The 10,825-nt window shown below is 41.8% G+C and overlaps 1 long non-coding RNA gene across 1 annotated transcript; it reads right to left on the bottom strand.

Moving 5' to 3' along the window:
- Positions 1 to 1,749: 1,749 nt before the first annotated feature.
- Positions 1,750 to 2,118, bottom strand: LOC114032753. The gene is made up of 2 exons (XR_003567866.1): positions 2,053 to 2,118; positions 1,750 to 1,957 (listed from the first exon to the last, which is right to left on the bottom strand). It is a non-coding gene; the product is annotated as an uncharacterized LOC114032753 (long non-coding RNA).
- Positions 2,119 to 10,825: the final 8,707 nt, after the last annotated feature.

Below are 10,825 nucleotides of genomic sequence, written 5' to 3'. Positions count from 1 at the left end.
CTATGGGGAGAGATAAATGTATATTGATCTATGAAAAATAAATCCACAGTATTTGTGTGGGGGCATTTACTGCTAGGAGATCAGGAAGCTAGTACTTGAACTGTGTCTTTATTTATTTATTTATTTTTAATTAAAAACATTTTTTTTTTGTTTTTTGAAAAATTTTTTTTGAATTATGTCTTGAAGAAAACTAGGCATTCTAAGATTTGGAAGTAAGGATGGAGTGAATTCCAGGCGTGAGGAATGGACAAAGAACAAGTGTTAGATCTGCTTTGCTTGGCCCAGATGGCAGAACCAGGAACAATGGGTAGAAGTTACAGGGAGGCAAGGAGCTTGACTTAATTATTATCATTATTATTATTTTTTTTTTGGTGAGGCAATTGAGGTTAAGTGACTTAGCCAGAGTCACACAGCTACTAAGTGTTATGTATCTGAGGTCGGATTTGAACTCAGGTCCTCCTGAATCCAGGGCCAGTGCTCTATCTACTGCGCCACCTAGCTGCCCCAGGAGCTCGACTTAAGAAAAAACCTTTCTAACAAATTAGAGCTTTCCAAAAGCATAAAGAGCTGCCTTGGGAGGCTGTAAATAAACCCTTTATTAGAGGATTTCCAGGCATGTTTTGGGTATGTAGCAGGAGAAATACCTACTTCAGGTTAGCCTAGATGACCACTAAGGTCACGTCCAACTCTGAAATGCTATAAGTTTAACAACAACAACAACAACAACAACAACAACAATAATATTTGTTATATTAAATTATTATATATTCTATTATATTATAGCTAGGACTTTAAGATTTGCGAAGCAATTTACAAACATTATTTGATCCTCACAACAAACCCAAGAGGTAGGTGCTGTTATTATTACCAGGATTATACTCAGGCCCAGTGCTCTATCCACTGTGCCACCTAGGTCCAGTCCTTATACTTTCACATATGTTAATTAGCATCCTCTAATCACAGATTCTATGATTCAGTTAGACCATGGACTCTGTCTTATGTTTACTTCTCTGTATCCCATAGCACAATGCTGGGCTTATAGTAGATACTCAATCCATGTTTATTGATTGAATGGGACCACTTATAAATTTTGCTTGGTATGTGACCTTGGGCAAGTAATTTACCCTCTCTGGGTCTCAGTTTCCTCATCTATAAAATGAAGGGGTTGAATTAGATTTTCCCCAGCAATGCTTCCAGCTTTAAATCTATAATCCTACAAACTGTCCTTTGGGGAAATAATTCCTGTATTCCAGTTGAGCACCATCTTTGCTCCATCCGGCTTTAGGAGGCATTCACAGTTTCACGACCTTTGACTTGCAATCCCCTCTCTCCTTTACTCATCATCAATACTGAGCTGACACCAAGACAGGGAGTGTGTTTTCTAAGAGAGTCTGAGGCTCATAGAAAGCTGCCTTCCATCACGAGGATGCAAACGACTCCCTTTAACCTTTCTCCTTTTCAATTGGGTATATATTTTCCAGAAAACGTCACTGACATCCAATACAAGGAAATGATTACAGGATCCATTCAGGAAGAGGCTACAACATAAGCCAGCTAGCATTTGGAGATGATTAAATAGTGAGTTTGAGGGAGCTCCCATTCTTAGCAGAGGACATTTTTTTGTATACTCTTGCTCAATATGCTGCCCTTTCTAAGCCAGAGGTCAAGATAGCTCGTACTATGGACCAATAAGTTGAAATAAAATAATCCCAATTGAAGACAAAACAAAAGAATAATAAGGAAGTGGAATAGGGTCCATAAAACATTTCATTGATTTCTTATCAGCTGGAAAGGCCCATAAATATCCAACTCACGCACTACAGACATGAATGATCATAAGGGTTTCGAGACAGACACTGTCACGAGTCTTCCTGTCCACCAGCCTCTTTGTGAACTCTTCAGTCCCTTCAGAGCTCCTCTTGGGACAAATGGAGACCATCAGCATAGCATTTTTGTCCTAGGAAAAAATCGAGCATTCTTCAAATTTAAGGAAAAAGCTGGTGTTTCTCAAAAATGTGTATTGACAGAAAGAAAGAGTTTGCAAGGCATTACCATCTGTTCTTTTGGTTTGCTCCATTTTTTAGACTTCTTGTGGACCAAGATGATCAGATTAAATAGAAAGATGGTGACTTCTTTTGGTGGTCTGGGTTTATTGCTCTCCTCCTCAAATATTTGGTCAGCATGAAGTTGGTCCTCAGTTAAAAGTATTCCCTCAAGGCTAAATGATGTAGCTCTGAGGAGTTGGGGAAAACAAAAGCAAACAAGGCAGAGATTGACTTAAATAGTTCCCTTTTTTTTTCTCCCTAGCTTGAAGAGTCCGCTTGGTTCAGTAAAGTTGGTGTCTCTGGTAGGATCCATAACTCTGGAGCATTTGGTCTTATTTCATACTACTTTTCTGCACACATTCTCCATTGCAGTCAAACCAGCTTGAAAGATGTTCTCTGAACACATCACTCCCATCTCCTGCCCCTGGGTTTTTGCAGGATTCTGCTCCATTCATGGAATGCACTCCTTTCTCATCTCTGCCTTATAGAATCAGGAGTTCAGGTGCTATCTCTTACGAGAAGCTTTTTCTAGCTCTTTCTCCACCCCTTCCTCCCTATTACTACTTGCACCCACTTGAAATTGTCATAAACTTTGTATTTATGTACTTGTATATATGTTATATCCCATCCCCACCACCCAAACCTCCTCACTCTCCGGAAAATAAGGTCCTTGAGGACAGGATCTGTTTCATTTTTTGTTTTTTTGCCTCCTCCTCCTCACGCCCCATCATGTAGGACAGTGGCCTGCAGAAAGGAAGCACTTAAGAAATGTTTGTTGAATTGATAATGTAATAACTTGCTCTGGGCTGCCCACCTGCGTACTATCTGCTCATCAATTTGAGCAATCCAGGACCAGGCACTGCTTGAATGCTTCAAGGATCGGTGATTTCATCTGTGTGTGCGTCATGCAACTGTCCCAGCCGCACACACCCTGTGCCCTGGGTCACTCTGTACCCAAACCAGACTAGGAGGAGCTCAGCTCCACGATTTACATAAGTGATGCCGACCAGATTAACAGCCTTTCAACCCCTGGTCTTTCCTGTTGTTCTAATAGTTGAGGGAGCCAGGGCACGAGGCCCCAGGTCACTTTCACAGCCAGGACTCAAGATCACCATGCACTAGGACTTACCATCAATTTCTCTCTCCTCTGCCTTGAATCCTTTCCTTTCTTAACCCGTTCCTTTTGACTTTTTTTTTCCCTAAGCTCCCTGTTATAGTATAGAAGAACCTCTGATGGATTTTTTTTTCTGATCTAGTCTTTTTCTGTCTAACAGCTATTCCCCAACCGTGTTCTCTCCTCCTGCCTGATTCCCCTTTGTCCTATACTTTCTTCTTTTCTTTTTCTTTTTTTTAAACAGCCTCTCTTGCCTCCCCTGCCCTCTTTTCACCAACCCCATTTCTGGATTTTTAATTTCTGGAGGCTTCAGGATTCATAGGCTCATGATTTTGAGCTAGAAAGGACTTTAGAGGTCATTAAATCCAACTCCCTCATTTGACAGATGAGGCCCAGAGAAGTGAATGAATTTGCCCAAAGTCACATACAGTGAGAGTTGAACCCGGGTCTTCCTAACTCCAAGTTCAGCACTCTATCCACAGCATCCCAGTGCTGTTTGGTGCCTCCCTGCTCTGTTCTAAACTGATTAGATTCGCTTGAGAGAAATCCTTCCTTCTCTATAAAACACTGGAGGATATCTGATTCAGGAACTCCCACGACCCCTGAGCTGAGCAAGCTACTCTAACTCAGGAACTTCCCTGGAACATGGACCCAAGAGGCCCTCTGAAGGGTTAGTACAGACATAGGCCACGTCCTGGGAGCAGATCGTCCTTGGACCATCAAGGAAGTCTTTCTGATGTGACATAAAGACCAACACTCAAGGGGCTGTCTGAGGGCATGCCTGATTGTATCTCTTCCCTTCATCTTTCCTGCTCCACTTTGGAGGTGTCCGTCCCAGACCTAATGGGAGTTGGTTGGCAGGCTACCAAAATTTGGAGGTATTAGTTTTGGATCCATCATCAAAGGTGGGTGTCAGTGGGCTACCCTAATACCTTTTCTTTGTTGTCATAGTTTAGGGATGGGAGGGATCTTTGAGATCATTAAGTCCAATCTCTCATTTTACAGATGAGAAAACTGAAATCCAAAGAGGATGAATGATTTGCCTAGGGTCACAGTTGGGATTTGAACTCAGGTCATCTGACTTTAAATGCATTGCCTTTTTTTTCTTCTTAGCCATGCTGCTTCCCTGACATGGGTTCTCTTGGGTATTTCCTGTGCAGCCTCATGACTTTCTCTTTTGGGCTTTCCCTTAAACACCCCAAATAAAAGGGCCTATTGCTTCCAGCATTAACTGGCTGGCCTTATTGTGCTGCAAAGCTCCTGACTCTCCCAAAGTCAAATCTCTCCCTGAAGGACATGTGGACTCATGCCTCCGGCAGAGCCACTGAGTCACTGCTCCCTTCCCTTGTCCCCCTCTATCTCACTAAATTCTGTGCACTTGAGGCAAACATGAGCTGTTGGGAGCTATGCTTCCTGAACCACACCCAGTCAGTTTCCATCCTCTGAAATGACCATCGTCAGTCAGAACTCTTCCCAGCACCCTCATTTAGATCCAGGGAGCAGCTGGCAAGTTGCCCCAGGGGCACAGCAGCTCCCTGCTTTGTGGAATGGTCTCCTACAACGAGGACAGTGGGCATCCTTTCTCCACCTGCACAGATTCCAACTCCACTGTGCCTTGGACTGACTCTGAGGGTTTCTGTGGCTAAAAAATATATCACCCTGTGCCCAATTTGGTGATGAGTCTCCTTGAAAATAGCTAGACTGTTTTTCAGATGACAGACTAGGTGGGGTTATCCCCACCATTTGCCAGAGCTTGTGTTCTTCTGGCAGGGCCTTTAATGTTTTTTTTTAAGTTATTTATTTATTTATTAACATTTTGAGTTCCAAATTCTCTCCCTCCCACCCACCCATCCCCCACCCACTGAGAAGACAAGCAAAATGTAGTCCATTATACATGTGAAATCATGTAAGAACATTTCTATATCAGTCATGCTGCAAAAAATAAAAATAAAGTGAGAAAACTGTACTCTATTTACAATCAGAGTTTATCAATTCTCCCTCTGGAAATGGATAGCATTTTTTCATCATGAGTCCTTTGGAATTGTCTTGGATCATTGTAAATAGTCAAGTCTTTCACAGTTGAGCATTATCATAACATCGCTGTTATTGTGTACAATGATCTCCTGGTTCTTCTCACTTCACTTTGCATCAGTTCATATAGATCTTGCCATATTTTTTCTCAACCCCCCCATCATTTCTTTTAGCATAGTAGTGCTCCATCACAATCATATGCCACAACTTGTTCAGTCATTCCCCAATTGATGAGCATCCCCTCAATTTCTAATTCTTTGTCACCACAAAGAGTTGCTATAAATATTTTGTACATATTGCAGCTCCTTTTCCTTTGATCTCTTTGGATTACAGACTTAGCAGTGGTATTGTTGGGTCAAAGGGTATGCACAGTTTATAGCTCTTTGGGCACAGTTCCAAATTGTTCTCCAGAATGGTTGGAATAATTCATAACTCCACCAACAATCAATTGGGGAATGGCTCTTATTTTCATAAACTTGACTCAGTTCCCTATATATTTGAGAAATGAGGCCTTTATCAGAGAAACTTGCTATAACATTTTTGATATTACTTCACTGTCTATGATAACTTTAAGCAAAATGTAGTTTCCCTGATTAATTCTTTTAATTAGGCCTATTTTCGCTTTTGCTTTGTCTGAGATTCTGATTGCCACCTTCAGGCAGAATCTTTAAGAAAGCAGTATCACCTCCACATCACAATGAAGTATCAGGAGGACTTCAGTGGAGAAAGGTGATTCACTTAGTAGACTTCTTTTATGTCTATCCATGTGTATTTGACAGTATGGACCATCTTGGTCCTTCTATTATCTTTTAATTTGGAAAGGTCTAAATTAAAGGCAGGTGCCAGGGCTCGCTGGGCTTTAATTTGGACCAGTTGGGCAGAGACTATACTCTTCAGGCCTTGGGCACATCTATCTGCCTTTGAACAACCCATAATCTCTCAATCTTCCCCCTTGCTCCTTCTTTCCTGTGCATCTGGAATTCATTCCTCTGAGCCTGATGCAGTGAGAAGAGCATTGAACTTAGAGTCAGAACCCAGAGGACCTGGGTTTAAACTTTGACCTTTGCTGCTTCTTACCTGTGTAACCTTAAAAGGACCTTTCCTTCAGTGTGCCTCAGTTCCCTCAATATGTAAAATAATCAGTTGGTTTAAATCAGAGTTTCTTAAACTGGGGTCCATGATTTAGAAAAAAAAATATGATATTTCAATATATTTGATTTATTATGTAGTCCTATGTATTTTATTTTATTCATTTAAAAATATTTTTGGGAGGGAATCCATAGGCTTCACCCTAATGGCCAAGGGGGATTCATGACACAAAAAAGGATCAGATGATCCCCAGCTCTATGATCCTATAATATCTATGATTCTATAATATTCTGGCCCTGTCCTCCTTGGCATACCAACTGATTCGAGGTTTTAGGAAAATCTGAAGCATTTTCACGAAGGAGCACAGTGGCACCCTTGGAAGAGGTTGCATCCGAATATGAGAATTCATTGGGTCTTCTCCTAGCTTGGTGTATTTGTAACCTTCATTCACAACCTTCTGATAGCTTTCTGTGTCCTGCTCTCATATCCTTTCCCATGGCTGACCTCTGAGGGTCACCCATATCCTCACCCTCTTTCAAACTAACACCCACTCAGGAGAGAAGACAGAAGTCAGGAGAAGGGCCATGACAATTACTGGGACCTCATGGGCGTTTCTGTGGGGTTTATCAACAACAAGAAGGAAGCCTTAAATCTGTGTAGGGCTTTAAGGTTTACAAAGTGCTTGCCACACGACAGCCCTGTGAGGTAGGTAGCTCATGTGCCTGTTTTTTACATTGGAGGAAACTGAGGCCCAGAGAAGTGAGGGAACTTGCCTAGCTAATAACAGAGCCTGGATGTAAGTCCGTTACCTCTGATTGCAAATGCAGTGCTCTCCTCGCTATATCCTGCTGACTTTGAAGGTTCATTTCCATTTTCATCTTGAATTCTAGCCACGTGGCTTCTTCAGTCTGCTTCCATTTCTTGACTTTTCCCAGTTCGTTTTACACTTTGAGAAGCTAACAAGTTAAGCTGTCAGTTTTTCTAGGCAGTGGACGCTCCTTATTCAAGTTCAACTGGAAGCCTGACCCCTTCACAAAGGTGGGAGTGGGCATAGGTGTGGAATACTCAATGTAACTTCAGACTTTACCAATATTGTTGAACTTTGTCCCCTCTTTTATTTTAAATTTTTGTTCTTTATTACAAGGGATGGCTCTCTAGGAGGAGGTGAAGGAGGGGTGTAGTAGGAAATGTAGGTGATATAAAAATAAAAGATAAGTGATAAGGACCAGACCAGTGGTTACTATATTAGGATGGTTAACTCCTGGGTGAGGAAACTCAATCCAATCCAAACTTAATCTGAACTCTACCTATGCAGATCAGTACCTTCTCTACAATTTATAGTTTGAAAAAATTGCCTAGAGAAGCAGTGTCAAACTGGAGTAAAAATATTCACTAAATCATACATAAAGATCCCTGCAGGCTGCATATTGACTTAGAAAACCGCATATTAACATTACCTCCATTCTATTATATTTTTATTTATTTTGTGAAACATTTCCCCATTACATTTTAATCTGCTTGGGCTACATGTTTGATACCTCTGGTCTAGAGCACTAAGGGGTTAAGTGACTTGCCCTGGGTCACACAGCCAGTCTGGGTCACAGGTGGGGCTCAGACCCAGGTCTTCCTGACTTTGAGGCCAGCTCTTTATCCACTAGACACTCTGAAAAGAAATCGACAAAAATTTATTAAAAAAAAAAAGTGAGCCTGAAGAGATACCTCCAACTTTGTTTCTTCTGCACGAAAGAATGCAAAACCAGACCTGCTGGTTTTAGGCTTCACTACCACCACCACCATCAAACATTTGGTATCCTTTCTTCTGCTATAAGTGGCTGTGTGATTTGCAGTTATTTTTCATTCCAACTGTGAGTTTTCTGCCCAGGTGGCCTGTCAAATCTTTCCATTTCTGCTTTACCTCCCTCACCTCAGACCATAATGACGTGGCACTACTGCCTTACTGGAGCTCCCCTAATCTCTCAGACCCATAAATCTTTTCCTAACATCTCCCCAAAGAAGAATGTGACATTTTCTTAAGTTCAAGGCAGCTGCCACCCTTCCTTATGAGGTGATGGGCAATGGAGGGTGGGGGGAGTCCAGAGGAGAGGGTGTGATGAGGCCTGAGGGGAGGGCAAAGAGGCTTGAGTTTATTCCTAGTCTAAGGTTAAGGCCTCAGCCACAGGTCTCTACCTCAAGCCCCTTCTTTGGTCCTCTGTCAAGATGGACTGACTTAGGAACCAGACAATTGTTTTATGCTAGCCCTTTGATGAGATTGGGGGAATCATTCATTACTTTCTCCTTTAACTCCACTTGAACATAAAATCAGAAGACAAAAGGTATTGGTCTTCTTTGTTGTCCACATCTTCCCTAAACCTCAACAGTCCAAATGAGAATAATATTGGCACAATATCTCTGGGCCTCAGTTTCCTCATCTATAAAATGAGGAAATTGGTTTAGTTGACCTGTGAGGTCTCTTCCTTTTCTAACACTCTATCTTTGAAGGTCCCTTCTGGCTTGGATATCCTGTGTCTTAGGATTCTTTCCAATTTTAACATTCACAATTTTAACATTAACAATTTTAACACTGAGGTCCCTTCAAGCACTGATACTCTATAACACAGCTGAAAAGAGTCCCACAGTTGGGCGCGCGCGCACACACACAGAGCTACACTCAAAACTACGTATGTTCAGGTTAGCACAGTGCCCAGCGCATAAGTGTTTAATAAATGTTTGTTTTATTTTGTTTTGAGCACAAATACAAAGATTGCTCAAAGATTATTAGACTTGGTTGGAGACTAAGTTTCTCCATGGTCACCACTCCCTCCCCCCTGCCCAGCTGGTCCAGAACCATCACTAGCCAGGCACTTCCCAGGTTTTCCCTTACTGACCCACAGTCTCTCTGTGCCTTACCACTGATAGAACACAAAGCTAGTGGCTCCATTCAACAAGACAAGCAGGTCTTAATCAACTGACATAATCTCATACAGCTTTAAGGTCTCCAAAGGGATTCCCTCACAACACTTCTGTAAGGTAAGTAGTGCAAATATTATTGTCCTCATTTTATAGACGAGAAGACCAACTGTGAGAGGTTCGGCCACTTGCCTGTGGTCACAGGAGCTTGTAGGTATGTGAGGTGGCACCTGAAGGCAGATCTCCAGACCCCAGGTCCAGCACACCATTTGTCACAGGACAATGCCCCTCCATTTACATGTTGCAACTCCTAGGTATGAGGAACCATGCCATCATCCTAGGAAGCAAGCTCTGTGGAGATTCTAACTAGTAACAACAGCTCTGGCAGATGCCAGGGCCAAAGACCCGGAAAAGAGAGTTCTTGCCACCAAAGTGCTTGGCACTGCCGAATCGTTCAACATCAGAAATTGATATCATTTTATCAGTAGAAATGATATTAAAGAAGGGCTATTAGCATTTACTATGCCATTGCACCCTAATGACCACAGGACCTTCCTATCTGACTTACAGCTAAAACCTTCCATGTGTATTGTCTCCCTCAGTAGAACGTGAGCTGTTTGAGAGGAAGGGTGTCTTACTTGGTTATTTTTATTCCCAGCGCTTAGCCCAGAGATTTTCACATAGTAAGCACTTAATAATAGCTTTTTCATTTGTTCATATATGTTATATGCATGTGTATATTGCATGTAGTTTACACACAGATACTATAGGTCTACATATATAATAGACACACACACAGGTGCATGCATGCATCTGTGTGTGTATGTGTGTGTCTTTTCCCCGATATAATGTAAGCTTCTTGAGGGCAAGAGTTATTTTAGTCTTTGTCTCTTCAGTGCCCAGCATGATGCCTGTCACACAGAAGCTCATTGATTGATTGTTTGCCTAAAAGACCATTTGACTGCTACCTTTAGTCTCCTGGATTTAAGAGAGCCACTTGAGGAGCGACCTCATTGGGTGACATGCAGAAAGGCAGTATTTATGGAGCCCTAACCTCACAAAGGTAACTAAGAGTCAGTTATCTATTGCTTAAAGCTAAGAATGATTTTAGGTCAAATTAATTTACTGTGTTATCATGATATCTCCTGGAGTAAGAGCTGATGGCAAAGAAAGCTCAGTGGGCTGACTGTTTTCATATTTTTTTTCTAATGTATGTAAAGCACAGATCACAGAATATCAGAACTGGAGGGAGTTTAGAAATCAATTATTCAAAATCCCTCATTTTACAGATGGAAGAATTGAGGCAGTGAGGGGAACATGACTTGTGCTAGGTCACATGGCAAATCAGTGGCTGACCCGGGACTCCAACCCAGATCTCCTGACTCCCAATGCAGTGGTCCATCTACCACGCCATGTTGTATGTATACTTTTGCTTTATCAAAAATACCACCATCCTCACCACTACCACTAATTCTGACAAGGTAGGGACAGATATATTCACCTTTGTTATCTAACACCCTCTTTCTTCAACCACCCATTCTATTGCCAACCACAGTATGTACAGATGTTGCTTCATACATTTTTGTTGTGTGTTGTTGAGTTATGGAAGAGGTCCCTTGGCATAGGAAAAAGGACAATG

This window comes from Vombatus ursinus, unplaced genomic scaffold (genome assembly GCF_900497805.2).
Source record: "Vombatus ursinus unplaced genomic scaffold, bare-nosed wombat genome assembly UNPS02000580.1, whole genome shotgun sequence".
Classification (NCBI taxonomy): Eukaryota; Metazoa; Chordata; class Mammalia; order Diprotodontia; family Vombatidae; genus Vombatus; species Vombatus ursinus.
This window is presented reverse-complemented; position numbering and strand designations above follow the sequence as displayed.